This window comes from Mus musculus, chromosome 12, assembly GCF_000001635.26.
Source record: "Mus musculus strain C57BL/6J chromosome 12, GRCm38.p6 C57BL/6J".
Classification (NCBI taxonomy): Eukaryota; Metazoa; Chordata; class Mammalia; order Rodentia; family Muridae; genus Mus; species Mus musculus.
In genome coordinates, this window is record NC_000078.6 from 28,904,084 (window position 1) to 28,918,094 (window position 14,011).

The 14,011-nt window shown below is 47.1% G+C and overlaps 1 long non-coding RNA gene across 1 annotated transcript in view; it reads left to right on the plus strand.

The window, feature by feature from the left end:
- The first annotated feature begins 6,145 nt into the window (after window positions 1–6,145).
- Gm31508 (predicted gene, 31508) overlaps window positions 6,146–14,011 on the plus strand; it is a 131,646-nt gene continuing 123,780 nt past the window's right edge. The window contains exon 1 of the long non-coding RNA NR_154989.1: window positions 6,146–6,246. This is a non-coding gene — a long non-coding RNA (predicted gene, 31508). The remainder of the gene's footprint in view (window positions 6,247–14,011) is intronic.

The following is a 14,011-nucleotide window of genomic DNA, read 5'->3' on the forward strand; positions in this document are numbered from 1 at the left end:
GGGCCTCACTTGAGCCATCTAGGATCACCTTCAAGAGGACAGTGTACCTGTGAATGGGAAAGGCACCTCCAGAGAGGGAATTCACTAGAGTCTCCAGGCATTTTCCAAAGAAACTACCCCTGATACATGCCTGGACACATCTCCAGGGCTGTGAGCAGGCATACATGTACAGATGTTCCTAAGAGGCAGTGCTATGTGGAAGATCATGGCCATCTAGACACTCCACTGTTGTCTGCTGAAGGGCCCCAGAGCTCAAGTACTGACCCTTAGAAATGACCAGCCAAGCCACTGGCATGGGGAGAGGGAAGTGTGAGGGTTCCTAGAAATCGGTGATTATGACCACTTCCGTGATCCTGTGGTACTCATGGAACCTGTGCCTCACCCTATCTCTGTATTTTTTTGTCTCCTCTTTGAAGATCATTCCATACTGTTGTTAGTTGTCATTGTAAAATTTTAACACACATTAGAATCATTTGTGAAAAGGGAGCCACAGCTGAAGAATTACCTCTGTCAGATTGGCATGTGGGCATGGCTGGGACATTCTCCCTCCTCCTCCTCCTCCTCCCCCTCCTCCTCCTCCTCCTCCTCCTCCTCCTCCTCCTCCTTCCTCTCTCTCTCTCTCTCTCTCTCTCTCTCATTTATTCTATTCCTTATGAGGCAGAGTCTCATAGAGCTCACCTGCCTCTGCCTCTTGAGTGCTGAGATCAAAGGTCTGTACCAAATGTCCAGCTCCTGGGCATTTTCTTGATTGCTAATCAATACAGAAGGACCCAGCTTACTGTGGGTAGTACTATCCTTATGCATGTGGGTGTGGGCTGCATATGAGAGATAGCTGACCAATCCAGAGGAAGCAAGCCAGTAAGCAATATTCCTCTGTGTTCTGCTTCAGTTACTGCCTCCAGATTCCTGCCTTGGCTTTCCTTGATCATGGATTGTTACCTGTAAGTTGTAATTAATCATTTCATGGTGCTTATCACAGTGACAATAAAACAAACAAGGACAGATAAAGAGCAGGCCAGGACATGGGATTTATTGATGCTACAGTGTTTCCAGTGGTTTTGCTCCTGGTCAGTTACTAATTTCATAACCTTCAGATCACAGAATACTTCCAACAGCTAAATTAGGTTATATAGAGATGAAAAGCTAATGGGCCCTTGGAAATGCAAGACGTCAGAGTGAAGAGGAAACGCAAATGCCAAGAGTCACTGCAGGTGAGCAGGCTCCAGGTTACATGTCTGTGGCAAGGCTGTTCAAAGCCAGAGGCAATATGGTAATGCCAAAGTTTTGGCAACTCAGCTGGGGCAATGGTGTTGAGCTAAACGTGTGACATAGATAGGCACTCTTCCAGCTGCCTTGCCCATCTCATGCGTCTCTCTTTTACATATCTTAGCAAGGCAGCTGTGTCGATCAGTCTTCGCTCTTATTTGTGACACTCTCAGGTCTCTGATATAGTGCAGGAAGCCCACTGGTCTCTGTGCCCGGATTTAATCAGCCAAGTACACAGGTGGTAATTTTAAAATTGCTTATCAGACTGTGCCTTTTGGTTGAAGATAGTGGTTGCTTTTCTGCACACACGAGGTCTAAAGTCCATCCATCTTGTCTCTGTAGCCATCATGGAGCATCCCGGGGTGAGCTGTGATTGGGAAACTCATGCTCCATGGTTTGGGTGTCTCTATTCAAACTCACATTGACCTTTAATCCCCATCGTAAAGTTGCAAGACTTTGAGCAAGATGACATTTGCAAGATGACTGGGTCAGAAGGGTGGTCCATTCATGGCTTGATGGGTTATTTTGAGCTTGAAGTATTCAGTTATTGCCACAGCAAAATGACCCAGAGAGACCATGTTTAAGACCCCACTTCCTGTTCTCTTTGGGGTATCTCTAGAAGTGAGGTTTGTGGTCACACAAGTAGAGTTTAGCTCCCATGATCTTTCGACAGACCTTCACTGCTCATACCCTACAGTGATGTTCACAGGTCTGAACAAAATGGGAAAACTAGACTGAATGAAATAGAGCTAGAGCCATCTGCATCCCAAGGCCTCATGAGCAGGACCCATCTTTTGAGGTCAGTGTGTGAGTGCCAGGAGGTCACAGGATCAGAAGGGCCTCAAGGGGAAGGAACCAGGCTTTCAAGGTCCCTGTGACATCCATCAGTGGGCCACATGTGGAGCAGATAGGTGAGGCCTGCTGGGTCTTCTCTGGTTCCATTGACTTGTGATGTAAAGTCTGGCCCCTGGGCTGCTTTCCTGTGTTTATCATTGTTTGTGATTTCATGCATACATATGAGGTAAGATTCACCCTCAATTCTCTCTCATCTTCCCTTTCATGTCTCTGTGTATGAAACACTGAATTAATTAAGATGGCTTGCAGGAGCATAAATGAGAGATATTTATTGGGGTTTGGGCATCCTGACAGTGGCTACATTACTGAAGAAAATAGCTCCCCTTCTCCCAGTCTTTTTAAAACCCCCCTCTCCTTTTCCAAAGAGACATGGCTCTGTGCCGTGTGCTGAGGAATGCTCACCTGGCCTCCTCTGAGGTCCTTGAACCTCTTTCCCTTGCAGTGAGGGTGGTTCTGTATGCCTCTGGTTTGAGGGTATGGACAGGAGCACTGATAAACCCACAGGATCATATGAAGTGTAAGAAGTGAGGACAAATGGGCAGGGATATGCCTAGGGTGTGCTTTTCAGAATTCCAGGGCAGAGCAAGTCAGTTCTGACCTGAAGAGAACACCAGTCTAGGACTGTCTCTGGGCAGAGCCAAGGTCACTGTTCCTGGTTGTGTGGATGATGTTATCTGTGCTCAGTAGGAAAGGGGAGGGTTAAATTCTCCTCTGTTGACTCAGAGCTGGTTCTTCCTACAGGGGTCTCCATCCTTCCTTTTAATAAGAGAGACAAACAAGAAGCTGCTGGTGGTGGGTGGCAGCAGCATTCCTGCGCCTGACAGGGGCACGGCACCCTGAGACGGTACTGCTCATGACATCGCGCATGTAATTTAAGGCTTAAGCAACTCCGCAGAATATATAAAGAATCACAGGGAAGGTTCATATTTTCTTTTTCTCTACAAATAAGGCAGGCACGGTTGCTGCTGCAGCTGACACCTCTAGCAATGATTCTGTCCTCTCTCAATCTGAGGGAGACCACACACAGTGAATTTGCCCTGACTGCACTGAGAGCACAAGGCTTTAAAGAGACAGAGCTCAGATTTTTCCATCTACTGCTTTCCCTTGGTTTGCCTTTCACCATGTTTGACAGTCCCCAAGATCCTGGGTTCTGTTCTGAAGCACATACTTTTCTATTTGTTAACAAGGCAGAAAAATCACACATGCCTCTTTGTTTTGGGGACAATGTAGAAAAAATCTAGAGCAAAGACTATGGTTATTACTGTACGATTCTGGGGGTGGGGTTCTCTTCTGAGAGACTCTGAGACCTGAGCTGAAGATTTTCATGGCTTTTGGTCACCTGGCGATCTCTCTCTAGAGGATGATACCCACCCCCCCCTCAAGGATGAGACTCAACCCCTGTGCAGTGCGTGTACCCCTGACTCGCATAGACACAGTCACAGCCTATAGAGTTCTCTGACCTATCAGATACAACCATCTGTATGTTAGAAACAAGGAAAGAGAAATGAGAAGGAAAGGGAAGGCGGCATGGTAGATCTTATCTTCAAGCTCCCTGGATGGATTAATTCCCTATTCTACTCCCTGAATGAAACCGAGAATGTCTATGGAGAGTATTGGCTCTGGGCCCCAGACCGGCTCCTCCTGGGGTGATCTGTCCCTGCAGGGTTGGAGATGACCTTTTGCAAAGATTCCCCTTTATTCCAATTATTGATTCTTTAATGGTGTCTAATGATGATGTAAAGGCGCTGCCAGTGCAGCCTCGGCCCTATTGATTGCTCTGAGGAGCTTCACGGAGCAGACCCCACCCCCTGCAGACTCCCACCCTCCTTCCCTGCTGCTGCAGAGGGTTTCCCCTCTGCCTTGGCCCCTCTGCCTCATCCAGGGGCTGCTCCTGCTCCTTCCTGCCGCCAGGATCGTCCGGCACCTGTGTAACACTCCCCTCCCCGCCTCTTCATCACTCTAAATCCTACCTGTGGTTTCAGTGCGCATCTCAAATATCACTTCAAATGTCAGGCAAGAGAGCAATCTTTTAGAAATATAAATCAGACAAGGTCGTTCTTCAGCTTAAACCCTCGGATGGTTTCTGATTGCCCTCTCAGTAAATCTGAGGCCTCTGCTTGGCTGCCCCTGGTCCTTGGCTTTATCACCCCCTCCATGCTAGCTGCACCCCCATGGCTGCCTTCTACACCATCCCCAGAGATTGCTGTGCCTTTGGGGTATTGCCCTATACATGGTCCCTCACGTGGCCAACTCTGCTTCAGATGTTAGCCCTCAACTAACCTTTCTGACCCCTGATCTAAGCTGATCATAAAGGGGTTCATGAATGCCCAGTCTCTGCATGCCAGGGGCTTGCAATGTCAGGTGGCATTGGGCCTTTGCAGATAGAATGGAGGTTAGGGTTCAAGGAAGAAAGAGGTCCTGACTTATCCAGGATAACCCCAGGTCTTGTGGGAGGAAGAAGAGCAAGGTGGAAAGGTAGTCAGAGTGGCTCGGGGGGGGGGCGGGGGTGCAGAGCCACTTGCCAGTTCTGAGGAGAGAGGCAGGCAAAGGCAATGGGCAATATGGAATGACATCAGCAAAGAAATCCTAGGCCATATAGAATGATTGTGCCTGAAGAGCCAGAACCTAGACACTGGCCCTCACCTGTGATTCTTGGGCCTGAGATTACATGGGGAAACTTCCGTGTTCATGGTCATTTGTTACTGCAGCGAAGAGACCCGTGCCACCCTGTCCTTCTCCAAGTCTGACCTGTGATGCTACAACATGGACAAACCTTGAGCATGTATGTAAGTGGGGGCATACTGGTCTTAGACAAACACCACAAAATTTCTCTCCCTGGAGCTTCTGGAAGTAGGCTCTGAAGAACAGAATACAAATGTGGCCTCAGGCTGTGGCAGGTATGTGTAGCAGAGAGGTGACAAAGGGCCCGGGGCTTTGGAGGGCAGGTGGAGCTGCAGTGTTGCCCAGGTCTACAGTGTCTCGTAGCCCACAGGCTGAAGCAGGGGTGCTGGGAGAGTTTCCCCAGTTGTCTCTCTCTGGTGGCAATAGCACCCATATTATGACAACCTCCCATGTCTTCTGTTTTGGCTTCCCCAGAGATAGTCTTGGGGGCTCTGGGAGAGCTAGTAAGGCCTGCCCCAGGTCTGTCTTTGAGCCTTGATGACCTCAGCTCCAGGCAGGGTTTTTTGTTTGTTTGATTGTTTGTTTTGGGGGGGGGTTCAATTTTTTATTATGTATTTTCTTCATTTACATTTCAAATGCTATCCCGAAAGTTCCCTATACCCTCCCCCCTCCCCAGCCCTGCTCCCCTACCCACCCACTCCCACTTCTTGGCCCTGGTGTTCCCCTGTACTGTGGCATATAAAATTTGCAAGACAAAGGGGCCTCTCTTCCCAATGATGGCCAACTAGGCCATCTTCTGATACATATGCAGCTAGAGACACTAGCTCTGGGGGTACTGGTTAGTTCATATTTTTGTTCCACCTATAGGGTTGCAGACCCCTTCAGCTTCTTGGATACTTTCTCTAGCTCCTCCATTAGGGGCCCTGTGTTCCATCCAATAGATGACTGTGAGCATCCACTTCTGTATTTGCCAGGCACTGGAATAGCTTCACACGAGACAGCTATATCAAGGTCCTTTCAGCAAAATCTTGCTGGCATGTGCAATAGTGTCTGTGTTTGATGACTAATTATGGGATGGATCTGTCTTTCCTTGGAGGCTGAGAACTGCAAACCTTGGAGGTGCATGGTGGCTCGGTCCCTGGACAGTAGAGCATGGCACTGAGAACTGCCCAGCAGGCCTGGCTCTGAGCTGCACCTGGGTATCTTCATTGTGGGTGCTGCTCCACGCCACCAGCCTTTCAACTCCACAGGGCATCTCTTCTCTGGTTCTGCCTGTGGCTGTTCAGCAGGGAGGACATTCAGGGACAGTGTAACATCTGGCAGCCCATACAGTCTCTGTGGATGAGAGGCGAGCAGATGGTTTGGCCTTTCCGAGCAGCACGTAGTACCACTCCTTGGAACTAGTACTCTTCCTCCTGGGAGAGATGCCTGTCCGGTAGATGCAGATGGGAAGATACAGATGCAGATGGGAAGATACAGATGCGAAGCTCATTCTGTAGGGAGGTAAAGTGACCACAGTTAAGAAGAAACATGGGCTCTAAAGAGAATGCCTAGAGAAGATGGGTTACAGAGTGTACACATTCCATGCTATGCACATGTCTGTGTGAATGTGCTCACACGTGTATGGGATAGCAGTAATGGGCACAGTGGCAGCTGTCAGCCCCAAAGCATCGTTTTGACTAGCTGGCACTTCAGCATCTGTCACAGAGACGGACAAAGATCAGCAGTGGCTGGCACACTTCTTTGTGAAGCTGTTTCCCCTCCCTGTAAGTGTCCCTGACTATGACAGAGCTGCTGTGTCTAAGGATGGCTTTATGACCCAGCAGTCCTCGGCTCCGTCCTGGGAGGAAGCCCAGTGCACTTTGTTCAGGATGTTGGGTAGTTTGGTAAGCTGGCCCCTGCCTGTGGAGGCCACGTCTGTTAGCCATCTGGAATGGTGGCACAGGCGTGACACTCTGCGGCAGCCTCAGGGCCACACTGAGCTACGACTGCAGCTTCTGGCACTGTTTCTGTCATAAAGGAGGAGACAACGGCTTCTGGTAAATCCTGGCCACAGACAGCAGTGCATGGTGGTGCTTGGGGCTCTGCTGATCTGTCCTGTGAGCGGCATGGTGTGTGTGTGTGTGTGTGTGTGTGTGTGTGTGTTGGGTTGGGGTCAGTGGAATTCTCTAGGAAAACAGTTCTTCCTTCAGCCTCTTCAGGTCTCTGTTTCGTCAGGTCCACTTTCCCATAATCCAATGAGGAGGCCAGGCTATACTATGCACAGTTTACAGAATGGTTAACTTGTAGATTTGAATAGCAAAGGGACAGAGATGGGAGCAGGTTGTCTTTCCACAGGGGCCTCGAGGTGGTCACCCTGTTTCCTGTGCTACCTGCTCTGACAGAGCATCAGAGTTCTGGAAGCATCCTTCACTTTCTTTCTTTCTTTCTTTCTTTCTTTCTTTCTTTCTTTCTTTCTTTCTTTCTTTCTTTCTTTCTTTCTTTCTTTTATTTTTCTTTTTTTCTTTTTCTTTCTTTCTTTCTTTCTTTTTTTTTTTTTTTTGTTGTTGTTGTTGTTGTTTTTGAGACAGGGTTTCTCTTTATAGCCCTGGCTGTCCTAGAACTCACTCTGTACACCAGGCTGGCCTCGAACTCAGAAATCCGCCTTCCTCTGCCTCCTGAGTTCTGGGATTAAAGGCGTGCGCCACCACGCCCGGCACCCTTCACTTTGTGAAGAACATCCCAAGCCATCCACCATGTCTGCCCTGACAGTCAGAGCCCTGGTCTACATACAATCAGCAACTTTCCTCTCCAGCCGGCACCACCTCCTGTGTGAGAAGAGGCAGAGGGGGCTGAGCAGGGAGTCACAGCCACATTTTATGGAAGGAAATCAGAAAAGATAAACGACTCGAGCTTGTCGGGATCCACTGATAAGTAGAGAGTGGAAGAGTTGAGAAGAGCTTGGGTCCTCTGCTCTCAAGCTGTTCCCGCCATTAGGGCACATTGCCCTTCCTTCTCTGGTTTCCCATGTACCATTAAGAACACCTCTTCACCCACGGGGATGGTGCCTGGCACACTGAAACCCAGGACCCCCATGTTTTATGTTCAGTGTGTGGCATGGAGTCCCACAACTCTGCTGACTCATTTCCATGCTGTGGATCACTGATATCATAACAGACATCAATAGAGCCCTTAAGAACCCAGGGGCCCATTGAATGGTGGAGATGTCTAGCAAGTCCAAAGGGCTAGTCAGGGCATGTGTGGTCAGGAGTCACCTTCATGGGTGACTGGAGGTCACCCAAGGTGCATGGCCCTTTCCATTCTGCTAGGACCCTAGGCTTTGGCTGGCTCTGTATATGCGAATTACTGAGCCTAGACACTGTGACACAGTCCCTGAAGCAAGTTGTCAGCTGAGGAGATTTCCTGTCCTTTCCTGTGCAATGAGGACAAGGGGACTACTTGATGGGTACCGCTGGGTGTGGGGGAAACTACTACATGGGGTGTACGGCAGCGTCAGAGCTGCAGGTAGCTCAGTGTGCAGAAGGCACCAGAATCCTGCTCTTCCTACTCCTCTGTTTTACTGATAGATAGACATTGTGACAGTGGCTGTGGCAAGCCATCTCCACTCGTCTTCAAGTCCTTGCCAAGGGCACACTCTGCCTTTGCGGTGCTGGCTGCGTAATGCAGCCCAAATGGCGCTCCATAATGCAGCCCGCCTGGCACTCTTAGATTGTCTGGGGCTCTACTTGACTCGAGGGTCAGTGTCTCCCTGGGATAAATCATGGCGCACTAGATCAATTGTCAAGGCTTGGCCGACCCGTTTGAGAGGCTGGATTCATGTTGTGCCGTTCCTTCTTCCCGTTGCAATTTTTTTCTAAGGGACTTGGTGTCAGAGTTTTAGTGCCTCATATTTCCTGCAAATGATAGCAGTAAGCTAGTGGTACGGTGGGGGCAGGGCTTCCCGTGGTGCCGCTGTGCTGTTTGATTTGATCCCATTGCAGCTGTCTTTGAAGCCGTGGCTCATACAGAGGCAAGTGGAGTGGCGTTCCCAGTTCACCAGTGCCTGTGTGCATCTCCTGCCCCCTTCCACCCCACCCCCCCGGGCCACTCTTCTTGCAGAGAACATACGGTCAGTCATGGAAGCAAGCAGATGCTGTTCTGTAGAAATGGTATATTTTAATGCAAAAAAAAAAAAAAAGGACATTTCTCTAATGGTGTGTCAGTTTGCTTGGCTTTTCTGTAGATTCCTGTAAGACAAAACCCAGAGAATGTAGGTGACCCTAATCTCATGCTAGAAGTTCCTTTTGTCTTTAACCTGCCTATTTTATCTTTTAGATAGGTGCTATCCCCTCTATCCCCTATCAGGTTCAACATAATTATGGGGGCTCGGGGGTATCTCAGTTGGTGAGGTGATTACTGTGTAAGTGTGAGGGAGTTCTGCCTCTGAACCCCCTGTGAAAATCTGTGTTGACACACTCGTATGATGTCTGTACTGGAGAGGTGGAGACATGTGGACCCCCGGGGCTTGTTGGCCAGTCAGCCTAACCTAATTGGCAAATAAACAAAGTGCACAGAGCCTGGGGAAACACACATGAGGTTGGCCTCTGGCCTCTATGTGCATGTCTATGTTTCAGCTGCACACATGTACATTGGGGAACTCTCTCTCTCTCTCTTACACACACACAAACACACACACACACACACACACACACACACACACACACACACACACACACAGGGCTCTCTCATTGTCTTTCTGAGGTCTCTGCTTTAAGAAGTGCTGATGCTTCCTAGCGAGATGGCTCAGTGGTTAGGGGCACTTAATGCCTTTGCAGAAGACTTGGGTGCAAAAACATGCACTCAGGTGTACACATGATCACACAGAGTGTGAAAATAAGAAATTAAAGAGTGCTGATTCTCCCAATTTCCCAGCATTTCATACTTGATATTGCTTCATCTCCTTTCTTTCTGTTGCATTAAAACACACACCATTCACCCAGGACTATGCCTCCCTATCTTCTCTGACCATTACTTAGAAGTTATGTTTTGTGATAGCCCTTTGAAGTCCTTCATCCCATCAGTGGGTGTGTGGCCAAGCACACACAGCTTGTTAGATGTCCTCCCAATTAATTAAAATTTTAAATGAAATGTACCTGTTTTAGCTAATTGATTAATTTTTTATTAGATATTTTCTTAATTTACATTTCAAATGTTATCCCCTTTCCTGGTTTCCCCTCCAAAAACCCCCGATCCCCTCCTCCCCCCCCCCCCAGCTCACCAACTCACCCAATCCCAATTCCTGGTCCTGGCATTACCCTATACTGGGGCATCGAGCCCTCACAGGACCAAGGGCCTCTCCTCCCACTGATGACCAAAAAGGTCATCCTCTGTTACATATTCAACTGGAGTCATGGGTCCTTCCATGTGTGCTTCTTGGTTGGTGGTTTAGTCCCTGGGAGTTCTGAAGGTCTGGTTGGTTGATATTGTTGTTCTCCTATGGGCTGCAAACCCCTTCAGCTCCTTCAGTTCTTTCTCTAACTCCTCTATTGGGTACCCTGTGCTCAGTCCAATGGTTGGCTGAGAGCATCCACCTCTGTATTTGTCAGGCTCTGGCAGAGCCTCTCAGGAGACAGTTATATCAGGCTCCTGTCAGCAAGCACTTGTTGGCATCCACAATAATGTCTGGGTTTGGCGACTGTATATGGGATGAATCCCTGGGTAGAGCAGTCTCTGGATGGCCTTTCCTTCAGTCTCTGCTCCACACTTTGTCTCTGTATCTCCTGCCCTGGGTATTTTGTTCCCCCTTCTGAACGACTGAAGTATCCACACTTTGATTTTCCTTCTTCTGTGGTATGTGAAGTGTATCTTAGGTATTCTGAGCTTCTGGGCTAATATCTACTTATCAGTGAGTGCATAGCATGTGTGTTCTTTTGTGATTGGGTTACCTCACCTAGTTGATTAATTTTTCAAGGCTGGCCTAGAACTTCCTGCTATCCTAATTCCTTAGCTCCCTAAGGGCTGGGATTATATGTATGAGCCACAATACCCACATGCATCTGTTTTATTTAATGTCCTCTACAGGCTAATCTGTGTCCAGGCCTATTAAAAGGGCCTTACATGTAGCTCCCGTTTATCCTTCTTATATCCCTGTATGACATAGTTTATTACCATTCTTCTCTACTGGCCAAGCAAGAGATGACAAGAAGCCAGCAGGCCATCACACAGACACTGTGGGGTAAGAACCATGGGCACTGTGGGTACCTTCTCAGATCAAGGGCCACAGCTTGCCTTGTGCTCATGGCTCCTAGACCTCCAGCTACATCCAGGGCTCTATCCTGACCTAGAATTGTGCTGTGTGTTTTCCCCTGGTTGTCTTCCCCTACTTTCCAAATAGCAGCTTTATTTCAGCAGGAAGCATGTCATATGTTTCTGTTCTTTCTAAATTCCCTTGTCTGTGCTCTTTGTTCTTTGAGATGGCCTTTGTGATCAATTTCACTTAAAAAATTATATTAAAGCATTGCCTGTGTTGTTTCTAATTTATAAATTAGTTTGGCAGGAGCACACATCTCCTTTACAGTGATCTGTTGGTGTGGACACTGTGGTCCCCCTTTGCTGAGTTCTCTTGTTGCAAGTCCTGTGAGGACCTGGTTCTTGGAACCAGAGCCTGACAGTGTCTTCTAAGGTCAGCCTCCACAGACAGTATGACTGATCCGAATAGTCTCTCTCACTGCTGACTGTTAAGGTGGGCTCCCAGGGGGAGTGTGCCTTTTCAAATTTATATTAGTGGATTTTCAAAATAAGTGTTTTCTATATGCATGTAATAACAATTAATGAAACAGAAGGCTATGGATTTCAGAGAAAGTAAGGAGCAGTGTATGGGAAGGTTTTGGAGGGAGGAGTGAGGAAGAAGGGTAATGATATAATTATAACCTCAAAAGATAAAGGGAATAAGAAAAACCTTTTAAAGATGTATTTTAAGATTGTTTTTCTTTTCCAAGTAGGTAATATTTTATGTTTGAGAAATGTCAATTTCCCCTCTTTCCCAATAATCACATATACAGTTATGTAGCTATATGTACCTACAAATGCATCTATCCATTTGTTCATCCATCCCCCTCCTTTTACCTCAATGAGCTGAAAGGATGCTGGCTAAACACAATGCTTCCTGCTCCCCTAAGATTTCCAGTGACAATGACATTGGATTTACCACCAGGCAGTTGTGTTTAAACCTTGGCTGCTGGCTTGGTGGTTTAAGTACGTACTTCATTGTGCTGAGAAGTGTCTCTTTATGGGCAAGTGTCTGTCAATGCCTTCCCAGCACATGAGACGATTTTGCCTTCTCATCCCCAAAGCATTCTATTCCTTCTGGGGTTGGGTTTGCCTTGTTCCAGTGTGCGTATTTTCCTTGAGATGGCTAAGCACAGAATTTCATGTGTGTTATAATTCCATATGCAGTGTCAGCATCTATAGCCATCAAACTTGGCGCATATATCTTTTCATCCATCCTTACCCAGGTCTCTAGGATATCGCAGCTTGGGGAATACAGGATCCAGGAGCTGTCCTTCTTCATGCATTCTTTGGAAATGCAGCACGAACATTACTTGTTCCGTGACAGTTTGAAAACCAGCCCCCAAATGCTGGGAACTTGAGAGCATTAATTCTTGAATGCCATTCCCAATTCCATACATGGCTTTTTGTTTATTGCTTATTGATTCAATTATGGTGACTCATTTTCCTAGAGAAGAGAAAGCATACATTGTCTGGATGCCTGCATCAAGAATGAAGCATATGTATTGATTTTTTTCTATCTAAATTGAGGAAATTGGTACATTTATTTTCTTTCACCTTTTCCTTTGGCTCTACCATTTCCACATCATATTGTCATGAAGGCTTCTACTTCTTCACGGGAAGTGTGTCATCGGGTTATCATCCAAGATTCCATGTCCAAACTATCTAATTGATGAGTACTTAGGTTTGTTTGATCAAGTGGCTTTAATACCACTTTTTCTCTTTAGGGGTTTTCATTCATGTTGAAGACAGAGATGAGATTGCCAATTCTGAAATCTCAGCCAGGCATAGAGCTTTGAGGCTGTCCACATACTTCTTGCTTTTAGGCGTAGCCCAGGCTGGCCATCAACTGGCAACTATCTTCCTGCCTCAAATCTCCTGAGTGTTGGGATTATAGGTGAGAGCCATACCCACACAAAACTTCTTCTTTTCTTTTTAAAAAGACTTTTTTATTGATTCTTTGTGAATTTTATATCATGTACCACAATTCCACTCATCTCCTCTCCCCACCCTTCACCTTTGCAACATCCCCGAAAACAAAACAAAACAAAACAAATCTCACCTTGGAAGCTGAGGTGTGTCGTAGTATGCCACACAGAATACCCTTTTGCCCAAACAACTTTACTTGCAATGAGTCATTGCTCTGGGTCGAAGTCTCTGGCTCCTGCTATACCATCAATACTGGATCCTCACCAGACTCCTCTCACCTTTTAGCTCTGATACTTTCTCCTTGTTTTCAAGTCTTTGAAGTAGTAGAAGGGAAACTGAGGCCAGACTGACAATTATTTGTCAAATGGAAGTGTTGTTTCCCTGATTGGTTTTTTTTTTTTAAGTGTGAACCAACATGATTAGCAGTTTTGTTTTGTTTTAAGATTTATTTATTTATTTAATGTATACGAGTACACTGTAGCGGTCTTCAGACACACCAGAAGAGGGCATCGGATCCCATTACAGATGGCTGTGAGCCACCATGTGGCTGCTGGGAATTGAACTCAGGACCTCTGGAAGAACAGCCAGTGCTCTTACCTGCTGAGCCATCTCGCCAGCCCAGATTGGTTTTTTTTTTTTAAAGTGCTGTTTTTTTGTTTGTTTGTCTGCTTGCTTGTTTTTTGCATCTCTTACAACTGACTTTATAATGACTATTTTATACACACATATAATGTATGCATGATACATTTTGATTATATGCAACCCATCACTACCTCTTGTCCTGCCGTTGGTCCCCTCTCTGTTCCCAAGCCTCCCTTTTACTTTGTGTGTGATCCAATGAATGTAGTTGATGCTGCTTCTAGGGGCATGGGTGAGTGCTTACTCACAGGAGCACTGGCCACCTTACCACTGGCCACACCACTGAACAAATTGTCTCCCTCCCTCTCTCCTGGCAACCATGAACTGCATGTAAATTCTCAGGTTGTGGGGGTCTCACAAGACCTGTCCCCTCTGTGACAGAACACGAGCAACCCCAGATTTACATAAGTCTTTTGCCAGTAATCACAGCTGC